Below are 21,111 nucleotides of genomic sequence, written 5' to 3' on the forward strand. Positions count from 1 at the left end.
GCGATGATACGTTTTGCGGCAGGCGCCTCGTAGGCGTTGTGAAATCTCTCCCCCCCCCCCCCCCCCCCTACCCGAGACTGTTAATTCCGTGCAGTGCGCTTCGCACTTATTGGGCTCGCGAGACCGGCTGCCGCCGTCGCGACCGTCCGCAATATGTGTGCCGTACACGTGGAGCTCGGCCACAACGTCAGGCGACATGATATTGCCGTACTCGCTCACCAACGCGCCCCGACAGCGCACGCGTCGACCGGGTGCCTGCGGAGTTGTGCCGGAAGAAAAGTAGGCAAGAGATGAGGATGCAGGAGTTGTAGTTAGAGGGGAATCTGGATGATACGAATTTCTGATAAATCCCAGCGAAATTGCACTGTTTGAAATGGGAAAAATTTCGGCTCTTACGAACGGACCTGCGGTGCCCGGCAGATGATAACGAGTTGGCGAGGCACCCGACTGCCGAGCGAGCAAGCTACGGCGACGTATGGGCTCTCTGCCCTCTTTGTCGCTCTTTCTCCAGGAATGGCCAAGCTGTTTTCTGCTCGCGAAAATGCGCCGCGCACCCCACAGGCACGCTGACGGCGCCGCGAATCCACCCGCAGGCTGTGCGGGGCGTGGCCGGCCGCGGCAACATGGCGGCAGTTTCGGTCGCGAAGGGATGTGGGACGCTCAAGAGACCGCTTCTAACCGCTCTTTAAAATGCCGCTGAAAGCACACACGAAGTTTCTTGTGCGGTAAATGAGCTAATAATGCAAACGAAAACGTTGCTATAAAACATCATCCGCGCGGCTTGTGAAAGCGCCCATGAAATATCTCTCGGGGTGCTAAGCCTAAACATCTCCAGCAGAGCCAGCTGGCTGTCTTGAGCGCTTCATAACTGCTGCCGCCATCACCCCCACGCCTTCCCATTGGCGCCAGTCGTCAGGCTCCTCCCACTGCCACGCGCGTCGCGCGTTATTTTCTGACCGCGGGCGCCGAATCGCCGACGCGGGCGTGAAAATATCACGCGCACAACGCCGACGCGCACGAATCGCGTGCAAAACAGCTTGGGCACCGCGAGTGAGGAGATGAAAGTCAAGAAAGGACCGCTCGGTGACATGGAGGTTAAAAAAAAAAAAACAAAAAAAAAACGTCACAGATCTTGTCACGCAAAAGTAAGATAAGAAACAATCGAAAACTTGTTTTAGTGCTTAATTTTTTGGTCTGTGTTGTTTACACCAATTTCGAATGATACGAATAGTTTTCGCCGTGCTGCGAGATTCGTATCATTAAGATTTTACGGTAAACAGATGAGAATTTACAAAGTGCAGGGGAGAGAAAATAGTATGCAAGGGCAGGAAACGGTAACATAAAGTTCGGGCCGCGCGCTGGCGAGCGAGTACAGCAATTTCACGACAGCTGACGTTGTTTCCGAGCTTAACTAGTACGGTACGCATATGACGACGTCCGTCTTAGATTTCACGTAGAGTTCATAGAGGCATAGAATTCGCATACGTGGAAATTGAAGGTGAAATGTGCGCATGTAGCCTCGCAGGGAATTAACATAGTCTCGGGGGTGGGGGGAGGTACTAATGGGCTACCTAGTCATTAACGGAGGCGTTTTGGTTGCTTGCGGCAAACCTTCAGCCAGGTGCTGCATGTTGGTTGCCAGAAATGGCTGCCCGCTGCCTTTGTAAACAATAGCGCTGCTATCGGTGGCTTGTCGTTTTAGACCCTTACGGTGGCAGCGCTGACGCTGCTAAATAGTGATGCATGTGCAACACGGGGTGGAGCGTGATGTTCAGTTATGCAGTCAAAGCCATGGCGCTACTGATGTCATTGGTCAGGGCTTAGCTTTCAAATAGTGCTCGATTTGACAAAGCATGTTCGTTGTGACGAGCAATTTTTAGTTTGTTAATAGTAAATCTTCTATTGTGTAAAAATGAGAGCTTGTTTTTTTTTTTTAATTTTTGTTGTGCAGGCCGCTGCACAAAGTTCTATGCAGACATTCTTCAGGATGATGAAAATGGGGACAAAATATTCATGTTCTGGGTTCTTTGAATTTTTGTTATTGTTGAAGGGCGTGCTTTTAACGATTATCTATCATGAATGCAATATGTGTCTTAAAACTGCTTCTATCAACACCTGCTCCGAAAGCTGGTTTTGCTGCTCCGAAACGCATTTATTTTTGCCTGCTCCAAAAACTGCTCCAGAGCGGCCTTAGCCGGTAGCATCACTGTACAGCATGCAAAGGAGAGATCTTACTTATTTTCATTCATTTCGAATTGAACAAGTAGTGACAGGTTAAGAATTTGCAACTTTTGCTGAATAGCAGGGGTCAGCAAGCTTTTCAGGTGGAGAGCTGGGTTTAAGGCAATGGACACAGAGGGGGCCGGAGGGCAAATTCGTTCGGAGGGGAAGGGGGCTTTGCTGGCAAATAAATTTTTGGGGGGAAATTGAAAGCAGTGTACAAAACTAGAATGGCAGTCCTTATCATGTTTATTTTCAGCACGAACGTCACGAGCTTTCATGCCAGTTGAGGTCGAAACTGCCATGTCGGCCTTCAGGTAGTAAGTGACAGAGGAGAAGGGGGTCTACCATTGTGCCGGGGGCCACATAATACTGCCCCATGGGCTGCGGGTTGCCAACCCCTGATTTATGGCATTTTCGTATATCGTCTGAACATGAAGCACTGGACAACCTAAGGTTGTCAGTTCGTGATGCCTTCACTTGTCGCAGGGATGGGTGGCATCTGTGGAAACTTTCTGGGTGTTGCGAACAACTCAAGGCAGGTTTTCGTGGGAAGATTGACAAGCGTGCTCTCATTACGTTGCAACACTTGTGAGAGGGAACCCCTGTGCCAGACGACCCGTTTACAGACTCGTTTCCTGATGCTAACAAATTCCAAAATTTTTATGGCTGCTGCGAAGATCTTAAAGAAAGAATTTATTTTCACGATTTTGTAACAGTTTGACCCCGCTCAAGCATTCAACATGCTTGCCCGGTTTTCTTTTCGTTTTGGTTGCTTGTCCATCTTTCATTCGCAAAGTACCGTATATTATGGGGGGTGTTTTTGCAGTGCCTGGCTGGTGTACGTTACTACTGATCCTGCAACAACGGCTGTGGACGAGAGGGCGAAATCTGTGAGTCACTGCTGCTAATCTCACAAGGTTTGTGGGATTTCTGTATCGTAAAATCGAGGAAATTGACGTGCAGTTTAAATAGTTACTGGTGGGTTCCTTGGCATAGCCATGAAGCACAGTATGAGTGCTTTGTGTTTAAGGGTATTTCAGCCCTTCTTTCAAGCTTAGAAAGGCTTGTTTGGCGAGTTGGTGCATCTTAACGATACTTGAACTTGGCGTGAAATATTCAAATATTGAAATATCACAGAGAGTAGCTGGTGAACAGGCCATGACTAGCAACTAACTTTTAGGCAGCGAAAGAACACACATAATTGCAGGCCAAAGTTACGTGGCTCCACTTGCATGCAAAAAAAATTGGGATAAGGAAAGTTCACAGCCTAATAAATAAGCTCTTTCATATGAAGACCGGTTGAAAGAAATGTCACTGACACAATCCCATCCGTTCTTTCCTATGTGGTAAGCTTCCTGTATCGCCCTTTCTCATGTGTCACTGCACCTGGACAATTTTCACTGGCTTTAAAGGGACCCTGCAACACTTACCGTCGACTACACGGAATGTATTTTAAGGCAAAGGCTATCGTCCCAGCAATCTCCTCCCGCAAGAGTGATGAAAATCCGTTCACAATCACCGAAACTACGCGCGATGAAAAATGGCGCATAATTGTTCCCTCTCAACTGGGCCGCGGCCGAACCCGACCAGGCCGAAGGCTGGCGGTGATACTGGCAGCTCGTTCAACCATTTGTAGTTGCACCACTGGTTGCGAGCTGCCCAGCGCGTTCCCCCATGGCTCGATGCTGCATATTTGGGGGATGGGTTGACAGGACAGGCCACTTGGCGTAAGTAAGTGCCAAGGGAGTCACACAGAAACAGTTGGGGGAAGGGAACTGAGAGGGGTGGATTTTGTGGAGCGCTCCTAAGCGTTGGTAAGGGACGTGTGGTCAAGGGGGATAGCGGCGGCAATGCTTCTTGGTACAAGTGCAGTCGACCGCGGGCCGACCGAGCACAGTGGTAGGGCGCCTCAGGGGAGCATGATTACTGAAAACAGCTCCAAATGTGGTGTTGTTGAGTTAACACTGCTGTTGTAAACGATACTGTCTGCTGTCTATAAATGGCCATCTCTGCAGGAAGTTTGATTACAGAAAATGGTGGTTACTGTTGTTTTAGCGGAACTGTCGGCAAATAAATTATTAACAATTAGGCGCTACAACGATTCTAACAATCCTCACCGCTGGTCATCATTCTTCACAAAGGGGAAGGGCACTGAATTGTTCAAACGGCGCGTGTCGAACCATCAGCTAATGTTTTATAATGCCATAGACATAACAGCACCATAGGTTTTAAATGGGGAACATTTGCTTCACTTGTAGAAGGTGCTCGTGAAAGATAACAGCATCGGTTTTAACCCTTTCCGTATCGTTAAAAAGAAAGAAAAATGTATCAAATCTACCAAAAGATGTTTTGTTCTCAATTTGTACAGCTGTCTGCTCTAAATACAATGACACTATTATTTCGACCAAACAACGTTCCTTTATTTCTCTAACTGCGTAAGAAAGATTGCCCTAAGATGGCTTCACACGGCGCCAATATTTCAATGAAATAACGTTCCTTTATATCTTTTAAGATATAAAAAAAAAAAGACAGCTCGAAGGTGGCTTCACCGCACAGCCTCGGTGTCTTGCAAAAAAATTGCCGTCAGGGCTCCAAAATTACCGAGGACGAAAATAGTCGTCCTGAGCGATGACGGCTATACCTCGTGATCGGTCAATTGGTACAAAATCTTATGACGACTATACTCGTCAGCGGTTGCGAGAGAGTAATTATGAAAACAAAACATGCGCCCTGTGAGGCCCGCTGTAATAGAAGACGATGATTGTATCTATTCTTCACGGCGTTCCTCAACACATAAATTTTCCATCGCTTGGGAATTTTGTATTTTCCTTTCTTCAGAACAAACCAGAACTGAGTGGCAGCAGCAGCAGCTTGGGAGAAGACCAAAACTAAAAAGAAAACATTGTTGAAAGCGAGATTGTTTGTTCCGAACGACAAAAATTTCTGTGAATGTGCTTTCTATATTGTTTGAAGCAATTTTGGTGTCGGCTTACAATAAGTTATATGGTAAAGACGTTCTATGGAAAACCGCCGCGGCCGACAGTTTTATGCCGCTCTTTACACCGCGCGACAAGGCACGTTTTCGTGCGCGCGCAGCTTCGTCGAGCTCAACAGCAGCGGATTCGGCCGCTGTGATGCCTGCGAGTGGCAAAGCAACCAGCGCTCCTCCATAGCCCAGCGCTGCCTTTTGAAAACCGTCGCGTCCAGCATGACACGCCAGCAGAGCGGCGATTAAACATATCAGATAGGGCGGCGGGGGCAGTGCGAGCACACTCTTAGACCGGCGCTCCTTGGTTCCCGTCGGCGCCCACACGCGGCGCAGCGATGCAGTTCGGCCACCGCTCCCGTGCTCCGTTTACTTCTGTGCGAACCTGTACATGCAAGCTTTTTTGTAGCTGCATGTGCGCAGTACCCAGCCACATATGTAATGGCAGGAAGCATGGGCTGCTTTTTTGCAACATCTTGCTCTGTCAGAGCAACATCAAAATGCTTTAAATCTTGTGGGTCATTAACAGAACCACAAGGAGTGAGTACATCTAGCTGAGGGAGTTCGGGGAGCTCAAGCACTTTCTGCAGTCTGAGCTTGTGCTCAGATTCGTAGATCTGGCGTATATACACATGATACTGTGCTCCCGACAATTGACGATATTTTCCGAAGCTGTCCTCTAGGCAGTCAGTTTGGAACTTCCCCAGCAACACGTACGAGAAGCCGAGCTCTTCAATGCAGTAGCGTGTTACTTCTACAAGTGCATGGGAGGTGTGGCGGAATGCGCTGTGTTTCACGAGTCAGGTGACCTGCATCATGCTTTAGGCTTTCCCAGAAGTCTAGCCGGTCAATTACACTGTTAAGGAAATTGATCTGAGGGGAAGGCAGACTTCTGACAGGCTCTTGACAGCTGTCACGTAGGCGCTGTCCTTTGTGAGGCGTTTTGACGGTTACGATGTTCCACCATGTCAAGATGATGCGGATAAATTCAGCCGTTCCTTTGGCATGTTGTAGTTGAGCTAATGTGGAACTAGTCAGTGCTGCAATAGTTGAAAGGTTGAAAATATTCAGGAGAAGCTTGACAATCTGGCACTCCAACTTGGATGGATTTAATGCTTTTAAAGATAATGTCGGGGCCAACCGCAAGAGCTCATTGCTTTCCTGTTCATGTGTCTTCTCAAAGTACCAAATGATGTCGTTAACACCTGCCCATTATTGAGAAGGTCTGTTAAGTCGGGAGAAAACATGCAGGTCCCTGAATTACGCTGATTAAGGGGACATGCTCCTCGAAACAACTGTTTTTTTAATAATGAAGTTAGGAGGCTGAAATTTTCAAATCTCGTAGAGATTGAGCTCCTCTGGTCATATATGCAATCAGATTTCGAATAGCTGCTCCGGATAAAATGTTATGCAGCATGACTTGCAGAAAAATGGCTTTTTTGTGCACACTTTCTTTTATAGTAAAAATTTTTCCTGAAACTTTTAAAATAGCCTAGGTGGTTCCTTAGCAGTGCTCCCACTCCTGCGCCAATTTGCGCCAAATGAGGTATCCTGCTGATAAAAAACCACGATTTTACAAGTAAGTGTGCCAAAAGTGCGCCAAAATTTGTGTCGCGCAAATCGCGTGCAGCCTGTTACAAGCACTACTTCACAGTGGTCTCTAGACATGTATAACTAATTCAGGTTGATAACTTGAACTCCCTAGCACCCGTCATCGTGTTTGCCGCGGTGAGTTTGGTTGGCGCCGTCACTGTACCGCCGATACAGTGTTTTCGTCTAGCAAGTCATTGCAGCGCTGGCGTACCGCGGTTTAAAACTTTCCTTCTTGCTGTAGTTTCCAATAATTTCTGCGATAAACAATAGGTAGTTTTAGGTGGCGCTTATTGCCGGCCCTCTCCGCTCCGAGAGCCAGCGGGAGCGCCGTTTCGCGGCATGCTTGACGCGCTCGGCTGCAAGCTCTCGCTTTGCTTGTTGGGCTCGCGGAGGGGACCGTCGCAAGTGAAGCGGGCCGTGAAAAACGGCCAGTCTCTCAAAAGCATGAACCTCATGGAGCGTTTTCTGCTCGCGAAAACGCGCCGCATAAGCACCCGCACGCTGCGCGCGGCGCGGCAACATGGCGGCGGCTTCGGCCGCGAAGTGGTGTGGGGAGCTCGAGCGACCACTTTTAAGCGCTCTCTAAAACACCGCTCAAGGCACGAACGAAGTTGGTTGTGTGGTAAAGGAGCTTATAATGTGGGCCAAATCGGTACTATAAAACATCATCCGCGTCGCTAGTGAAAGCGTTCATGCAATACCTGCCGGGGTGGTAAGCCTAAAAACCTCCGATGGAGCCAGCCGGCCGTGACCGGGCTGTCTCAAGCGCTTCAAAACCGCCGCCATGAGGCACGCGCCTCCCCATTGGCGCAAGTCGCCAGGCTCCTCCCACTACCGCGCGCGACGCGCGTCATTTTCTGAGCGTGGCAGAAACTGCCGCGTGCGTGGAATCGTCGACGCTGGCGTGAAAAAATCGCACGCGCAACGCCGACGCGCACGAATTGCATGCAAAAGTGCTCCATGGGCATTTCTCGTGCAATTTTCAGCTAGTGTGGAAATGCGCACGAGGACTGATACAGGGGTGAGACAGCTGCGCATATTGCGCAGTTTTGATACGAATTTGTTGTCCAGCGCCAGGCTGCTCCAAAAGCTTGAAAATTGCAAAAATTGCGCCAAACTGCTCCGAAACAGTCTGTGAGCCAAGGATTTTAACGCTCCTGTCAGTTGCAGTGGGAAAAAATGCTTACTGATTGCATAATTTTCCAGCATTCCAAGGTGATGTCCCCGAGATAGTTTTTTCGAAAGTCACAGTGTCGGGTTGGACATGTTATATTCTGGGCGTTTTTAAAGTTTTACCATCAAAAACCATTGCAAAGCCCTGTAGAAACAATACTTATGTGTACTGAGGTGACAAACTACTTGCGCAAGTTGATGAAACAACGGCAATTTTCGGAGCGCCGTATCTCCGGAACGACATGAGTGGGTGCCGCCATCTTGGTGCGGTTGGGGCGAAGCAGTTGCTCGTAATTCAGGCAGAGTGCTCTTCGCCGATTCCTACCGTGGTTTTGGTTATGGGGGTGGCTGGATTTACATTTAGTCGTTTGATCTGGTGCGGGAAGTTGCGTGCCTTGGAAGACGGAAGTTCATCAAAAACGACCTGGTGCCCGCGAATTCGCCGTGTTTCGGCCTTGACTGGGAGGCGCGGTGCGTGCATGAAGTGAAATTGCGGACCCATTGCGGGATTATAAAACGCTGAGTTATTGCTGCCTTTGACAGCAAGCTTGCGAGCGACGGGAATGGGCCGATCGACACTGCAGAAGTGGCGGTGCAGGCTACATTGCCGCAAAATGTTCAAGCAGTGTCTGATAGCGGGACGGGCTATTTTTGCACGCTAGTAATACTGGTTCATCTACGTCAAGTGAAATTTAAGGCCAAAAGGGAGGTGGCTAAACATACCAACGTTACTCAAATTATGATCATAGTGAACGTATACCTTGGGGATTGAAATGGGAGGGCTGGTAGGGTGCAGCGACTGTCACCTCGTTTTGCGCAACTTTAGCCGTGGCTCTACACTTGTGCGTAAAGTCGAGTCTGGGGTTACAAAAATAATTATTTCGGCATTCACATGATATTAAAAATGCCTTACGATTGCTTAGTTTTTCAAGTCGATGTTTTCAACGGCACTCCACGCTATCTATGCATAATTCCTAAAAATTAAAAAATGGTTTGCAAAAAGGTAGTGCAGTTCGTACCTTGTGATACTCTTGTAGAAAAAAACTTTATTCAAAGGCTGTTTTAGTGTTATGTACGCTCAAAACCGATAAAAAAGTGGACTCCCCCCCCCAAGAGTTGCCGAAATTTTGATTTTTTAGGCTCCTAAGGTGACACATAATTTAATGTAGCTAACTGCTCCCAATCAAGGTTCTTCTGCTCCAAAATCGAGATTTCGCTGCTCCAAAAACTGCTCCCAAATCTGATTCAGCTGTCTCACCCCTGCTGATAGCAAGCGCCTGCATCTAATAAAATGAAAAAGTAAAACATAAGGGCTTGCCTCAACAATTAATAAACTAGAAAAGAGGCGCGAGAGGCGCGTTGTTTTTTTGCTAGGCAGGTTTGTCGAAGCCTTTCAATATTCATTATCGTGTTGCATGTTGTCTTTTATTCACACCAGAAAGGAACTAAATACCTTGCAAATTATGTTTTGTTGCATTTTCGCTATTGCGTGGATACTGAGGGGATTTAATTGCATCAAACTTCTGGCGACTTCTAGCGACTGTTTCGAAATAATTGGGGGAAAAAATCCCATTGCCCCAGGAATGCCAGGTTGGGCTATAAAGAGCCAAATATGGCTACTTTTTCTTGTGGTTGTAGAAATTTTCTTTATTGGCCATTTGGCTATTCTTGGGCTATTGGGAGAGCTGACTGTGAAAGCTATTTTTAATGCATGTTCGAGCCTGCCAACTATGAAGCGTTTTCAGTGACTTTTTGAAAAAGTGTTCCCCAAGTAGGGACAAGACCATTATTCTTCAGCTGTGCCGTCCATTTGTGATCGCATGTGTGAAAAGCACCTTGAAGCCCATTCCATGGCGACCTCCACATCAATTACTGGACGATACTGGTCAATTTTTAGTGTTGAGAGATGCTTTGGACACATCTAGCAGTTGATTTTTAGTTGCTCCAAGGTGCTGCAAAACTGGCATTTAGGTGCTACAAATTGCTCCAAAATTAATAATGTGCTGATACAAAAATTGCTCCAAATCACGTTCATCAGTGGCACCACTGCCTTAAGCCCCAACCACATGGAGCGATTTTGCGAGCGACTTGGGGCGCGACGCGACTAGCGACGAACTACTTTTCGCCGCGGATCAAGTCGCTCATCGAATCGCTCGGTTCTGGGCCGCCAGAAACAGTCGCTCGCCTCCCGGAAGTGGCCTCAGCGACTAGCCAATAGGAGAGCCCCTACGTAAGCACGCAACCTCCGGTTTTGGAAGAGAACGGGGGGAAGACTTTGCAAATCCACGCAGCGGAGCAGCGGATTTTCCGCAGCGATGCAGCGCAAAAGAAAGCTTCGCGTGGCAAAGCTTGTGTACACGCTGAAGCAGGAGCAAGAAGGCTCCCGCACACCTTGGGTGAGACCCGTGTGGGATAAACCAACTCTATGGGAAAAACGACGTCAAGAAAGCGAAATCTTCACGGCGTTCATGTTGGAGCCGAGAGACGAGGCGCAGAAGGAAAAGCGTGCGCTATCGCTAACCCAAACTAGTTTTAAAGATGCAATGAAGTGCAAAAAGCAAGGTAGAAAGGCGTAATACTTTTTAGTTATGCTTTTTATGACAAATGAACAAAAAAATGTTTGCAAACAACCAGCGTACCAAGTAGCGCGTGTGTGCGGCAACATTGAAATCGCCGTCCTCAGTCGCTCGAGCCGTCGCTGTCATGTGGTTGCCTCGGCGAGCGACTTCGGTTCGGCGACTGCGGATCCTAGTCGCGTCGCTGGAAAAATCGCTCCATGTGGTTAGCACTTTAGGATCTGCAGATTGAACAAAACTACCTGAAAAAGCCTCATATTCATTTTCCTCACCACGAAAAAAAAGTCTGGTGGTGTGCCTTTTCTTGTTCTGTATATTTTTGTTTTATGACCGTCAGAAATATCTAAGGACACAAATTGCATAATGAACAAGATTTGTGCTCTCTACGTGTTATAATGAACATCTGTGCAAAATTTCATCGTGATACAACAACTTTAAAGGCCAACTGCACTCAAATTTCACCCTGGGTAAATGCCTTCGAAATGTGTAGTAGGTACCATGAGAACTACTGCGACAAGACCGGTAGCTCTGTGCAATGCGTGGTTATTCAGTTTCAGGCACTCAGATAGCGCCCTTACAGACGACAAAGCACCTGCCGGCGTGTCGCGCAAACATCCATTTTGCGGAATGACATGCCAGCCGTCCAGGCCGATCGGCCTTCCTCGCTGCGGGAGAATCCAGGAAACTCGTATTTCGTGCTGCTGGTACGCCTGGCTTGCATGGCTCGGAAGAGGCTTCGTTAACCGTACACTTCTCTCCTTTTCCAGTGTCGTGGCAACATTATGCCTACGCGATGTGCTGCTGTCGGAGCGCACGATTAGTGTCGTGCTTGCGGGACAAGTGCTCGCTTTTCCGCGTGCCTCCCACACCCCCGCACGCGCGCGCTTGCACACTCCTCCTGGGTGGCCGAGCCGGCCGCGTTTGCCGGGCCCGCACAGCTCGCGCCGTCAGGCCAGGCCGTCTGGCCGCTCGCGCTGACGGCTGATACGTCACTTCCGCCTGTCCGTAATGGCCGCGTTTTGCCCAGTTTCGTTTTCAAAATCGTCGATTTTTGCTGGTCGCTTGCGGCGTAATTACGCACATTTTAGGCGTCATACTTCGTATACATCGCGGTCTTTTTAGTCATACTATGCAGGAACAGTGATTTCGCGTGGTCGAAATTTTGAGTGCAGTTGGCCTTTAAGTGGGAAAATAAGTGTGCACAGACTGAGAAAACGGACAAAAACATCAAACTGAGAAAAACGCAATTGAAAGTTTATTTCTTTGGAAGATTCAGAAATTCTTGATCAAACAACATGAAACTTGGTGGGGATATAGTCTGAAATGTCCACATTGAGGTACTAAAACTAGAACGCTCCTGCTGCATAAGTTGCACCCTCACGGTTCTTGCGGGTGGAGTCCTCGGTACAGGCCCGTTTCACCAGGCTGTGGCGATGGGACCTAGCCGCAGCAGTTAGCCTGGCAGACATTTGCCTGATCCTCCGCTGGTCACTTGCACTGCTTAGTCTAACCAGTTCTTCTGAAGGGAAGATTCCCAGTTCTTGGAGAACTTGCTCAAAGCTAGTGTGGCCCCTGTTGAACCACAACACCGTGAGAGCAGTGGTAGTCTCCACTACAGTGAACTGCAGGTTGTACGATACCGTCCTGTGCCAGATGCGCAGTGGTGCTTCTGTCTCTATGGATGATTAGTCGACATTTTTTTCACACACAGGGGCATGAAAGGCTTGCCACACTTACTTTTCTTGCTAATCAAGCTTTTGGGGGTGGCTGCAATCTTGACAGTAGTTTGACAGCACCTCAAAATCCAGGCAGAGACCAGTGTCGAGAGAAATGGTAGCGCTAACACAGTTCTGGCTTTTGTGTCCTCGTTTCTGCCAAGTACAATCAAACATCACACTGATGTCAGTCTGACCAGTTTGCAACACAGTTACTTGCCTTGCTTCAGCATGGTTGTCAGAGACGACTTCTGTGGCCGCGGCATGAACTTTACTTTCATGTCAATGTTGTGGAACGCCTTTTGGTGTAGTGGTTTTGGTAGACCAAGAAAAGCAGAAATCCCGCACAGCTGATCGTGTCCGATGCCAACCGCGCGTGCAGCGAGTACCGCTTTCACATTGATGGCGAAACTATCACGGGGACTTCCCCTGCAGAGTTCCGGGTTGCGGCCATGGCGGCAGCGCGCTGCGACGAGTAGATAGAAGAAACCACTCCTGCAGGGCACTGAAAGTTTTTGCAATTGACTTCCAGTACCGATGCGAGGCCCTTCCGCTTGTCTGCGACCTCAACTACGACGAGTTCGTACTTCCCGCACATCGCGCACACGGCGCCGCTCACAAGGTCACTCAAACCGTCGACTTCGGAGATAACTGCGCTTGCACCACTCCCGTTGCCGACTGTCTCCCCACCTTGGAAGGCTGAAACTTCTTCTCCGGTGCACTTACAAAGCTGATAGTGTCACTGATAAAACCAGCCTCGCCTGGTTGAGCCGCACTCGCAACGCTTGAAGGTGGGTCGCCGTTGACCTCGCCGTGCCGGTCGTGCCGGCGTTGGCCATAATCGTTGCAAGGCTGCGCCGCTTCTGCTTTCCCTTGTACGGGCGTGAAGTCCAGGACTTGCGGCGATGAAAGTCATGCTTCTCCTCACCGTTCATGATTAACAACACACGATAGAAAAGATAGCGCGAAGTAGCGAACGGAACGACACGGGCGATGGCGGCTCACAAGCGGCGAGAGCCAATGGCATGCGTGGGCTTACACACGCGCCCACGCATGCGCACGCGCACGCACACACACACACACGCACGCGCGCACACACACACACACACACACACACACACGCACGCGCGCGCACACACACACACACACACACACACACACACACACACACACACATACACACAAAGAGCAGAAACAAGAACTGAAGTATAAAACAGTGAACGCCAACGTTTTTAGAACAATTCAGTTTCACAGCTCCGCTCCCGAAGCGGCCGTGGTGGCGGTCACGCGAAGTAGTGGCGCTGCAGTCACGCAGCGCCTGACCTCAAGCGATCCCAATCAATGCTTGGGAGGTTAAAATCCCCGGCAATAATTAATTTCTGGTGATTATATAGGGCCATATGTGACTGTAAATTCAACAAGAAGTCAGGCTCTGATTCCAGAGGTCTGTAAACGGCACATAATATGAAAACATTCTCAAAAAGTTTTATCCTCAGGAAAAGACTTTCACTATCCTCAGCTTGAGGAAGAGCAGTAGCCTCAACGCAGGATTTAACAATGACTGCGACACCGCCACCACGGGTTAGCCGATCTCTATGGAAAATATTGTATGTCGGAGGCATTAAATCATCATCGTGAATGCCGTCGTGAAGCCAGGTTTCCGTTAAAACTACAATGTGCGGGTCATGAGATAATAGGAGGGATTCAAGCTGCTCAGTCTTATTTACGACGCTGCGCGTGTTGATATTAAGCAGTCTGATACATTTGGAACGAGCCGGTCGAGATGAACTGTGATCACTGGATACACTCGAAGCAGCGCTGCGGGATGCGCGCGCAGGTTCTGTTACAGGAGACTTCACGATTGGCGGGTCTAGAGTGAACTTTCAAAGGTGGGAGCTTTTGTCGCTCATTTGCTGTTTTTCTTTCCAGATGTAGCAAGCATCGCCTATTTTTAACTTACCATGAAACAGACCTACTTTCTTTCCCTCCAGCTTATCGGATTTAGTGCTTTCCCATAGCAGCTTTCTTTTCTGGAGTGTGTGCTCAGAGTGTAGTCACTTTGAACAAATATTTTGGTACCTTTTAAGTTGGAAGCATTTTTTAAAACGTTCATTTTTTCGTTGAAGTTTTGAAAGAACGAGATGACAGGCCTATTACCAATGTGTTTACCGAGTCTGTGAATCCAACCAACAGATTCACAGACTACGCCTAACTTCTTTAAAAAATTATTATTAGGAGAAGACAGCGCGGTTTACACACGGACACAGGGGAGAGTACTTGACACACACGAGCGCTGAACCAACAGTTTTAATGAAAAAAAGACACACCTATATATCCGCACAGTAGTCACGCTTATCTGGGTTTTTATACACGGCGCATGCGCAGAAAGTCAAATTCTTTCGGAATAAGGGCTAGTGACGGTGAACTAACGCATGCTTGCCCAAGCCTGTGGATTAATTCAGCTTCAATAATCTCCCGTGTGATACGATCTGAGCATGTCTTTACGACAGCAGTTCTATCAAAGAACGGCACACACCCGCACGTGTGGCAGTGCTGCGCTAAATATCCATCGAGCACTTCCTTTTCGAGTGCGTTGTTTACCTTATTTGCATGTTCCCTTAACCTGTCGTTCAGACATCTTCCGGTTTGCCCTACGTAAAATCTTTTGCAGCGGAGTGGAATTTTGTACACGACCCCTTCCACGCATTCAACATATGCCTTCTTGTGCTTAGTGTTGCAGTGCCTTCCCCGCACGGCCTCTGGGTCGCTCAATCTGCACAGCTTCAAAAGCTTGTTTCTGCTGCCGAAATGTCTGCTGCCGAAACATCCTCCGTGCAGTGGCATCTTCCACTGCGCCGTGCAGTGGCAGTGGAAGGGTATACCTTCCAGCTGCACGTGAATGGCGCAACCGGCAACACAAAACGAGGTCAGAAAGAAACTGCACAAGCTGTGTTACAATGTTGCCGAACGTTGCTGTCATGCCGCTCATGTTGTGTTTCCGGTGCAGGCAAATGCTTTCGGAATCAAGAGAGCACAGTCATCAGTACCCCGATGAAGCCGTTGCTTGCAGAATAAATAGCGGCACTTATTTTGTGAATGTTTTCACGTATTTTAGCGTACACGGAAGTGTTGACACTAGCGCCAGAACAATAGCCATAAACTAGCCAAGTAGCCAGGGCTTTTTTTTTGTCGCCGCGGCCTGCTAAAACTAGCCAGTTTGGCGTAAAGTAGCCACATCTGGCAACCCTGATCTCGTTAATCCATTCATGCGCGTCACTAATTAGATGACGAGGCATTTGGCTATTTTCTTTCTTTTTTTTTTTGTCTAGGGTTCCAGAGAGCATTGCTGTTCCAAAGGCACCGTACCAGATCACTGGCAAGGCAGTACAGCCCCTTCAATGGGTCCTTCGCCCAGCAATGGGATCCCTCTAGTTCCCTAGAACTGCATACTGAGTGGCAGTATTACCATGGAGTAGCAGAGTGGGAGGAGGTTATCCCACGTCTTCACCCGTGTTGCACGGTGGTCATATGCTGATGAACCGTGAACGCACGGACCCCCCCCCCCTCCCCCCCTGAAGGCACCGTAGTGTTAGTATTTCGAAATCGTTTCGGTTGAAGCCAAGTTGTCTCAGAACAGACACTGTCTCCTTGGCCCAACAGCCTCGGAACGAAAGCGTGACAGGATACTTCCGGCCGTCGAGATGGACTTATGACTGACAGTAGGTCGGGTGTGTTGTACTTCTGTTGCTTCACTGTGGGCATGGGATAATGACGTCAGCAACCCAACAACTTGTACATCTAGTACTGTAACACCATCGCCGTTTTTAGCAACGATGTCAGGGGTGTACACTCCCTGGGCCGTGCGGAATTGTCTTTCTCGCTCCACCTGGCATTCCAACTCCTGAAGTATTTCACTACATAATCAAGGATGTCGTCACTGCTGCAGGATGTGGCCGAGGGACTCTTCTGTGTGGCAGCCTGCCCTGCAAGTAGTTACAGTGTCGCGTCCCCTTTTCGTCCGAGTCAAGTTCGGCAACGCGTTGATGCGTAACTTCACGACGTTTATGAATGCTCGTCCAGTTAGCAACCGCGTGCCATCTCGTACCCAATCGCTGCATGCAGGTGTGTTGGCAACTTCTTTAAGTGCCTTGTCGTCTGCGCTTGAATGGAGCATTCGTTTCCAGTACGCCCGACTTTGCCTCGGGGTGTCAATTCTTTGTTTGCGAAAATACGCAAGTGCTTCTGTGCGCGTTGCCACAGCCTGCAAAAGCAGACTATCCGACTTGCTGAGTTCAGTGAAGGGTCGTAGCCGAAGGGCTGGGATGGTTGTTCGTAGACTCTGTATTCCCAGGCTGCCGTCTTCTGCGTGGGCATGGAAAAATCCCAACGGAATGTCATGCGGCAATCTCAGCCACAGCCGTACTGCTACTCTGACGGCATGGTCCAACCTTGTGAGAATTTTTCCGAAATCTGTCCTAAGATCAGAACGCGATGGAGCTTGAGGAGCAAGTACTGGCGCAGAGCCACCAGCCGTTGCTGCGGCTTTAAGGGTGCTCTCCCAATCCTATCAAGGTATTCCTTCAGCGTGGAACATAGGGGTTTTCCTTCAACTCCTCGGACGGAGAAACTGAGGCCAAGGTATTTCCAGGTGTCCTCGGTACCATATTAAACAACACCGGCGACATTGGATCTCCCTGACGCACCTTATCGTCAGGGAGATCCAATGATTAACATGTGCTTAACCCGTGATTAACCAATGATTAACCAGAGGCTTGTGTACTTCCTGGAGTACAATGGACTTCTCAAGAGCTGCCAGACAGGCTTCAGGGCAGGGCGATCTACACATGATGAACTCGTTGCCTTAGAATCCTACATCAAAGATGCATTTATTCATAAACAGTATTGTATGACAGTATTTTTAGATATTGAAAAAGCGTATGATACTGCATGGCGCTATGGAATTCTTAGCGACGTTAAGTGTTTTGGTTTGTCAGGCAACATGTTAAATACTCTTGCAAGCTACATGTCAGAAAGAACTTTTCGTGTGAGAGTGGGCAATAGACATTCCCGAGTTCACGTCCAGGAAAACGGTGTGCCTCAAGGGGGCGTTTTGAGCTGCACGCTGTTTATTATAAAAATGAACTCGCTGGGAAAAGGATTGCCACCAACCATTTTTTACTCGCTATATGTATCGACGTTCAAATCTCCTTCAAATCATGTAATCTGTCCGTTTGTGAGAGGCAAGTCCAGCTTGGTGTCAACAAACTTGCTGACTGGGCAGACAGGAATGGATTTAAGCTTAATCCAGACAAGTGTACCTGTGTTGTATTTTCAAGGAGGCGCGGAATCCATGCTGATCCTGATATAAGCTTAAAGGTGTCTCAATCCCTCTCTTGAAAAGGTTGGATCCAGTGCTGCACTTCCAGACGAGTCCCTTTGAAAGCCTGTATGCAGAGTGTGATAGGGGGAGCCTTGAACACCAGTGTTCTTATACTTCATTGCTGTATGCTATTAAGGCGACTTCTATAAAAAACCACCCATGTAGTTTTATCATAAGCAACACCTCATCCGATCCGTTTTTCGCAGCACGGCCATCGATACCCGCTCCTTTCTCTATCCGAGTGAGACCCCTCGCTGAGGAACTAGGGATTTCATTTGAGGAGAGCATGAAGTCTTCTATTGCTGACCTCATTTCGCCTTGGATTTCGTGTGATATTTCAATTTCGTGTGATTTTTCTTTTAAACATATCAACAAACGAAATGCGCCTAGAGAACATATACTACAGCACTTTCTTCAGTTACAACACAAATACCCCCACACCACTTTCTACACGGATGTTTCGAAGTATTCTTCAGCCGTCGCATGCGCTGCACACGGCCCCAACGTTACCAGTACGAAGACGTTACACAGAAATAGCAGCATTTTTACGGCCGAAGCATATGGTATCTTATTAGCAGTACAACACATTACACAAATTAGAACAGAACACTCCATTATCTTTACAGACTGTCTAAGCGTGGTAACAGCCTTACATTGCTTCAAACCTACAAAAAACATTGTCCTCCAGCATCTAATCAAAGCTTTAACCTTTGCTCATCACTCAAAACAAAAAATAATTGTTTGCTGGGTTCCAGGTCACAGTGGCATTCTGGGGAACGAAATTGCTGACCAGACTGCCGCTGTAGCTGCTCTCCGCAGTAGCATATAGATGTACCATGTGTTCCCTACCTCGACCTGAAGCCACTGGTACGGACAGCCTTGCGCAAATCTTGGCAGGAAACATGGGACACACAAACAGAGAACAAACTCTGCACTATAAATCCACACTTGGGTAGATACATAACAGCCCCGCACAAGGCACCTTGAGTATTCATGGTGACGGTGAGCAGCGACACCGCGGACCCCGAGCTCCCATACATAAGCTGTGTCCAACCGTGGCGAGGTGTTGAAAGGTGAAGGGTAGAAGCCGTAAACGGTGGCCGTCGAAGCCTTGGTCAAGCTCCAACCGATGGGCTCCCTGCCTGTCTACCAGGCAGGGAGCTCCGGGACCTCTTTGACTACCAGGGTAAGGTCAAAGGAGAAAGTACCCCCGTCTCCCTGCTTTTATACTATGCCTTATGGTATTTTCAAAAACCCCCCCCAACCGTGATCGGCCCCCCTAAAAGGGGCCGCATCGAAGTATCGTTTCTTCCATTGCCATCTTTGACATTTCCTGAACCAGATCATTATTCTAGATTTCTTGTCATGGAGTTCCAATCCAACCCACCCTCTTGCATCTCAGTCAGTCTTCTTGATTGCCAAGTATCTTGAAGCCATAATAGGAAAATCGTATAAGTGCAAAAAACAAAGGTCTGGTGAACTCCTAATCGAAATAAATGACAAAGCTTCTAGCTCAGACTAGACTGGCTGATCTCGACATCAGGGTCACTCCCCATCGGAGCCTCAACAGCTCGCAGGGTGTGATATCCGAGACAGATCTCCTGAACGAAATGGATGCGGATCTCCTTGCCGGCTTGAAGGATCAAAGCGTCACTGCCGTGAGACGCATCACTATATGCAGAGACGACAAGGAGATTCCCACCAAGCACATTATCTTGACTTGACCGCGCAGTTCTCCCACAGCACATAAGTGCAGGTTTTATCCGTTGCTCTGCGCCTCTGCTATACTCTCTGCTATAAGAGGCGCCTCTGCTATATTCTGGAGGAATAAAGGTGTCAGTTGTGGGTTGTGTTGTCGTCTGCCAACCGAAGGAAGAGTCTCTTTCTTTTTAATGGTTGGCTTTTCTGTCAAAAGAATTTGGAGCCTTGGCTCCCTCCTCATTTATTTTCTAATTGGCTTTAACCTGTTATAGCTAAGCTGGTGGAGGTTTTCCAGTTTTCATTTATTTTGTTTTTATTTTTAGGGAACGTTTATTTTTTAGCATGGGCTTCGCGCCTGGAGGTTCTTGCTTCGGCCGGCAGAAAACAGCCGACTTAGAACTGGCACGGACCAGGAGAATCCGACTGTCTAATTAGAACAAAGCATTGTGAGGGCCGCTGGTCGGTGCTGGCGCAATGTGATTTCTGCCCAGTGCTCAGATTGTCACTGAAAAAAATTCCAGAAAGCGCAGGTAAATTGTGGAAGTAACTATGACTTTTTCATGGGGCAGCAATGAGCGCGTTTTGAAGCAGGAATGTTGCGAGAAGGTCGAGGAGTATTCAGTGTTACAAACTTTGTTTCCTGGTCGTGTCGTCTCATTTCATGGGATGACTTTTGGAGCACGGTCCATGTTGTGTCGGGAGACAATGCAGGCGGTAAGGAGTTGGGTCTTCTCCCGAGAGATATGAGTTAGTTGTCGGCATTTGTCGTGCGTAAGAGCTTGATTACCATGCAACGTTTTACACGATGAGTCCTGGGGGGGACACCTGAGTTGACTTTTATATTATGATCCTTTGCTCTTTGGTTTCTTTTTTTCAAGTTTTTTTTTGCGGTATATTATTCGGTTGTTGTGGACAGGCACTTGTTTGTACGAGGCCGGCCACTGGGATTCCATCTAGTGTAAGCAGTTCGTTCTATTCTTTCGTTCCATCCAGCTTAGCTAATTTCTGGCACGCTGGCATGGAAACAACACGTCGTACAGCCAAACACCGGCTGGGCTACGGCCCATCGTGTTGTGCTAGTGACACGTGTCAGATTTTTAGACCCCAGTGGCCCACACTCCGGCTTTGCCGGTGGAATTAACGTATTTAGCCAGATGCCTCATCATCTAATGGACATTTTCCGGGTTTAAAGAGTGCCTCTAGCGGCGACTGCGGGAACCACTGCGGGAAGCGACAGCACAGCGTGTTACCCTGTTCTCTCGTTTCCCTAGCCGCAAACTGACATGGACTGATTTTTTACGCAGTGTGTATTTCGGGACAGTCTACATCATGTTGCCGATTGAGAACTTCACGGTTTCATGATCCAGGAGGAAATTGGAGCGACGACTTGTCGTTTGTGCCGGCGATCAGCCGCAGTGTGATTGACAGCCACTTCGGTGACCGCCCCCCGCACGGGGCACCTTGAGTATTCATGGTGACGGTGAGCAGCGACACCACGGACCCCGAGCTCCCATACATAAGCTGTGTCCAACCGTGGCGAGGTGTTTAAAGGTGAAGGGTAGAAGCCGTAAACAGTGGTTGTCGGAGCCTTGGTCAAGCTCCGGCCGATGGGCTCCCTGCCTGTCTACCAGGCAGGGAGCTCCGGGACCTCTTTGACTACCACGGTAAGGTCAAAGGGGAAAGTACCCCCGTCTCCCTGCTTTTATACTATGCCGTATGAGATTTTCAAACCACCCCCCCCCACCGTGATCGGTCCCTGAAAAG

The 21,111-nt window shown here is 48.6% G+C and overlaps 1 long non-coding RNA gene across 1 annotated transcript in view; it reads left to right on the top strand.

The window, feature by feature from the left end:
- Positions 1–20,891, top strand: part of LOC144176067 (uncharacterized) — a 41,106-nt gene extending 20,215 nt beyond the window's left edge. The window contains exon 4 of the long non-coding RNA XR_013323766.1: positions 3,050–20,891. This is a non-coding gene — a long non-coding RNA (uncharacterized LOC144176067). The remainder of the gene's footprint in view (positions 1–3,049) is intronic.
- The last annotated feature ends 220 nt before the right edge of the window (positions 20,892–21,111 follow it).

This window comes from Haemaphysalis longicornis, unplaced genomic scaffold (assembly GCF_048455015.1).
Source record: "Haemaphysalis longicornis isolate Haplotype H1 unplaced genomic scaffold, Haemaphysalis longicornis Haplotype H1 scaffold_3, whole genome shotgun sequence".
NCBI lineage: Eukaryota > Metazoa > Arthropoda > Arachnida > Ixodida > Ixodidae > Haemaphysalis > Haemaphysalis longicornis.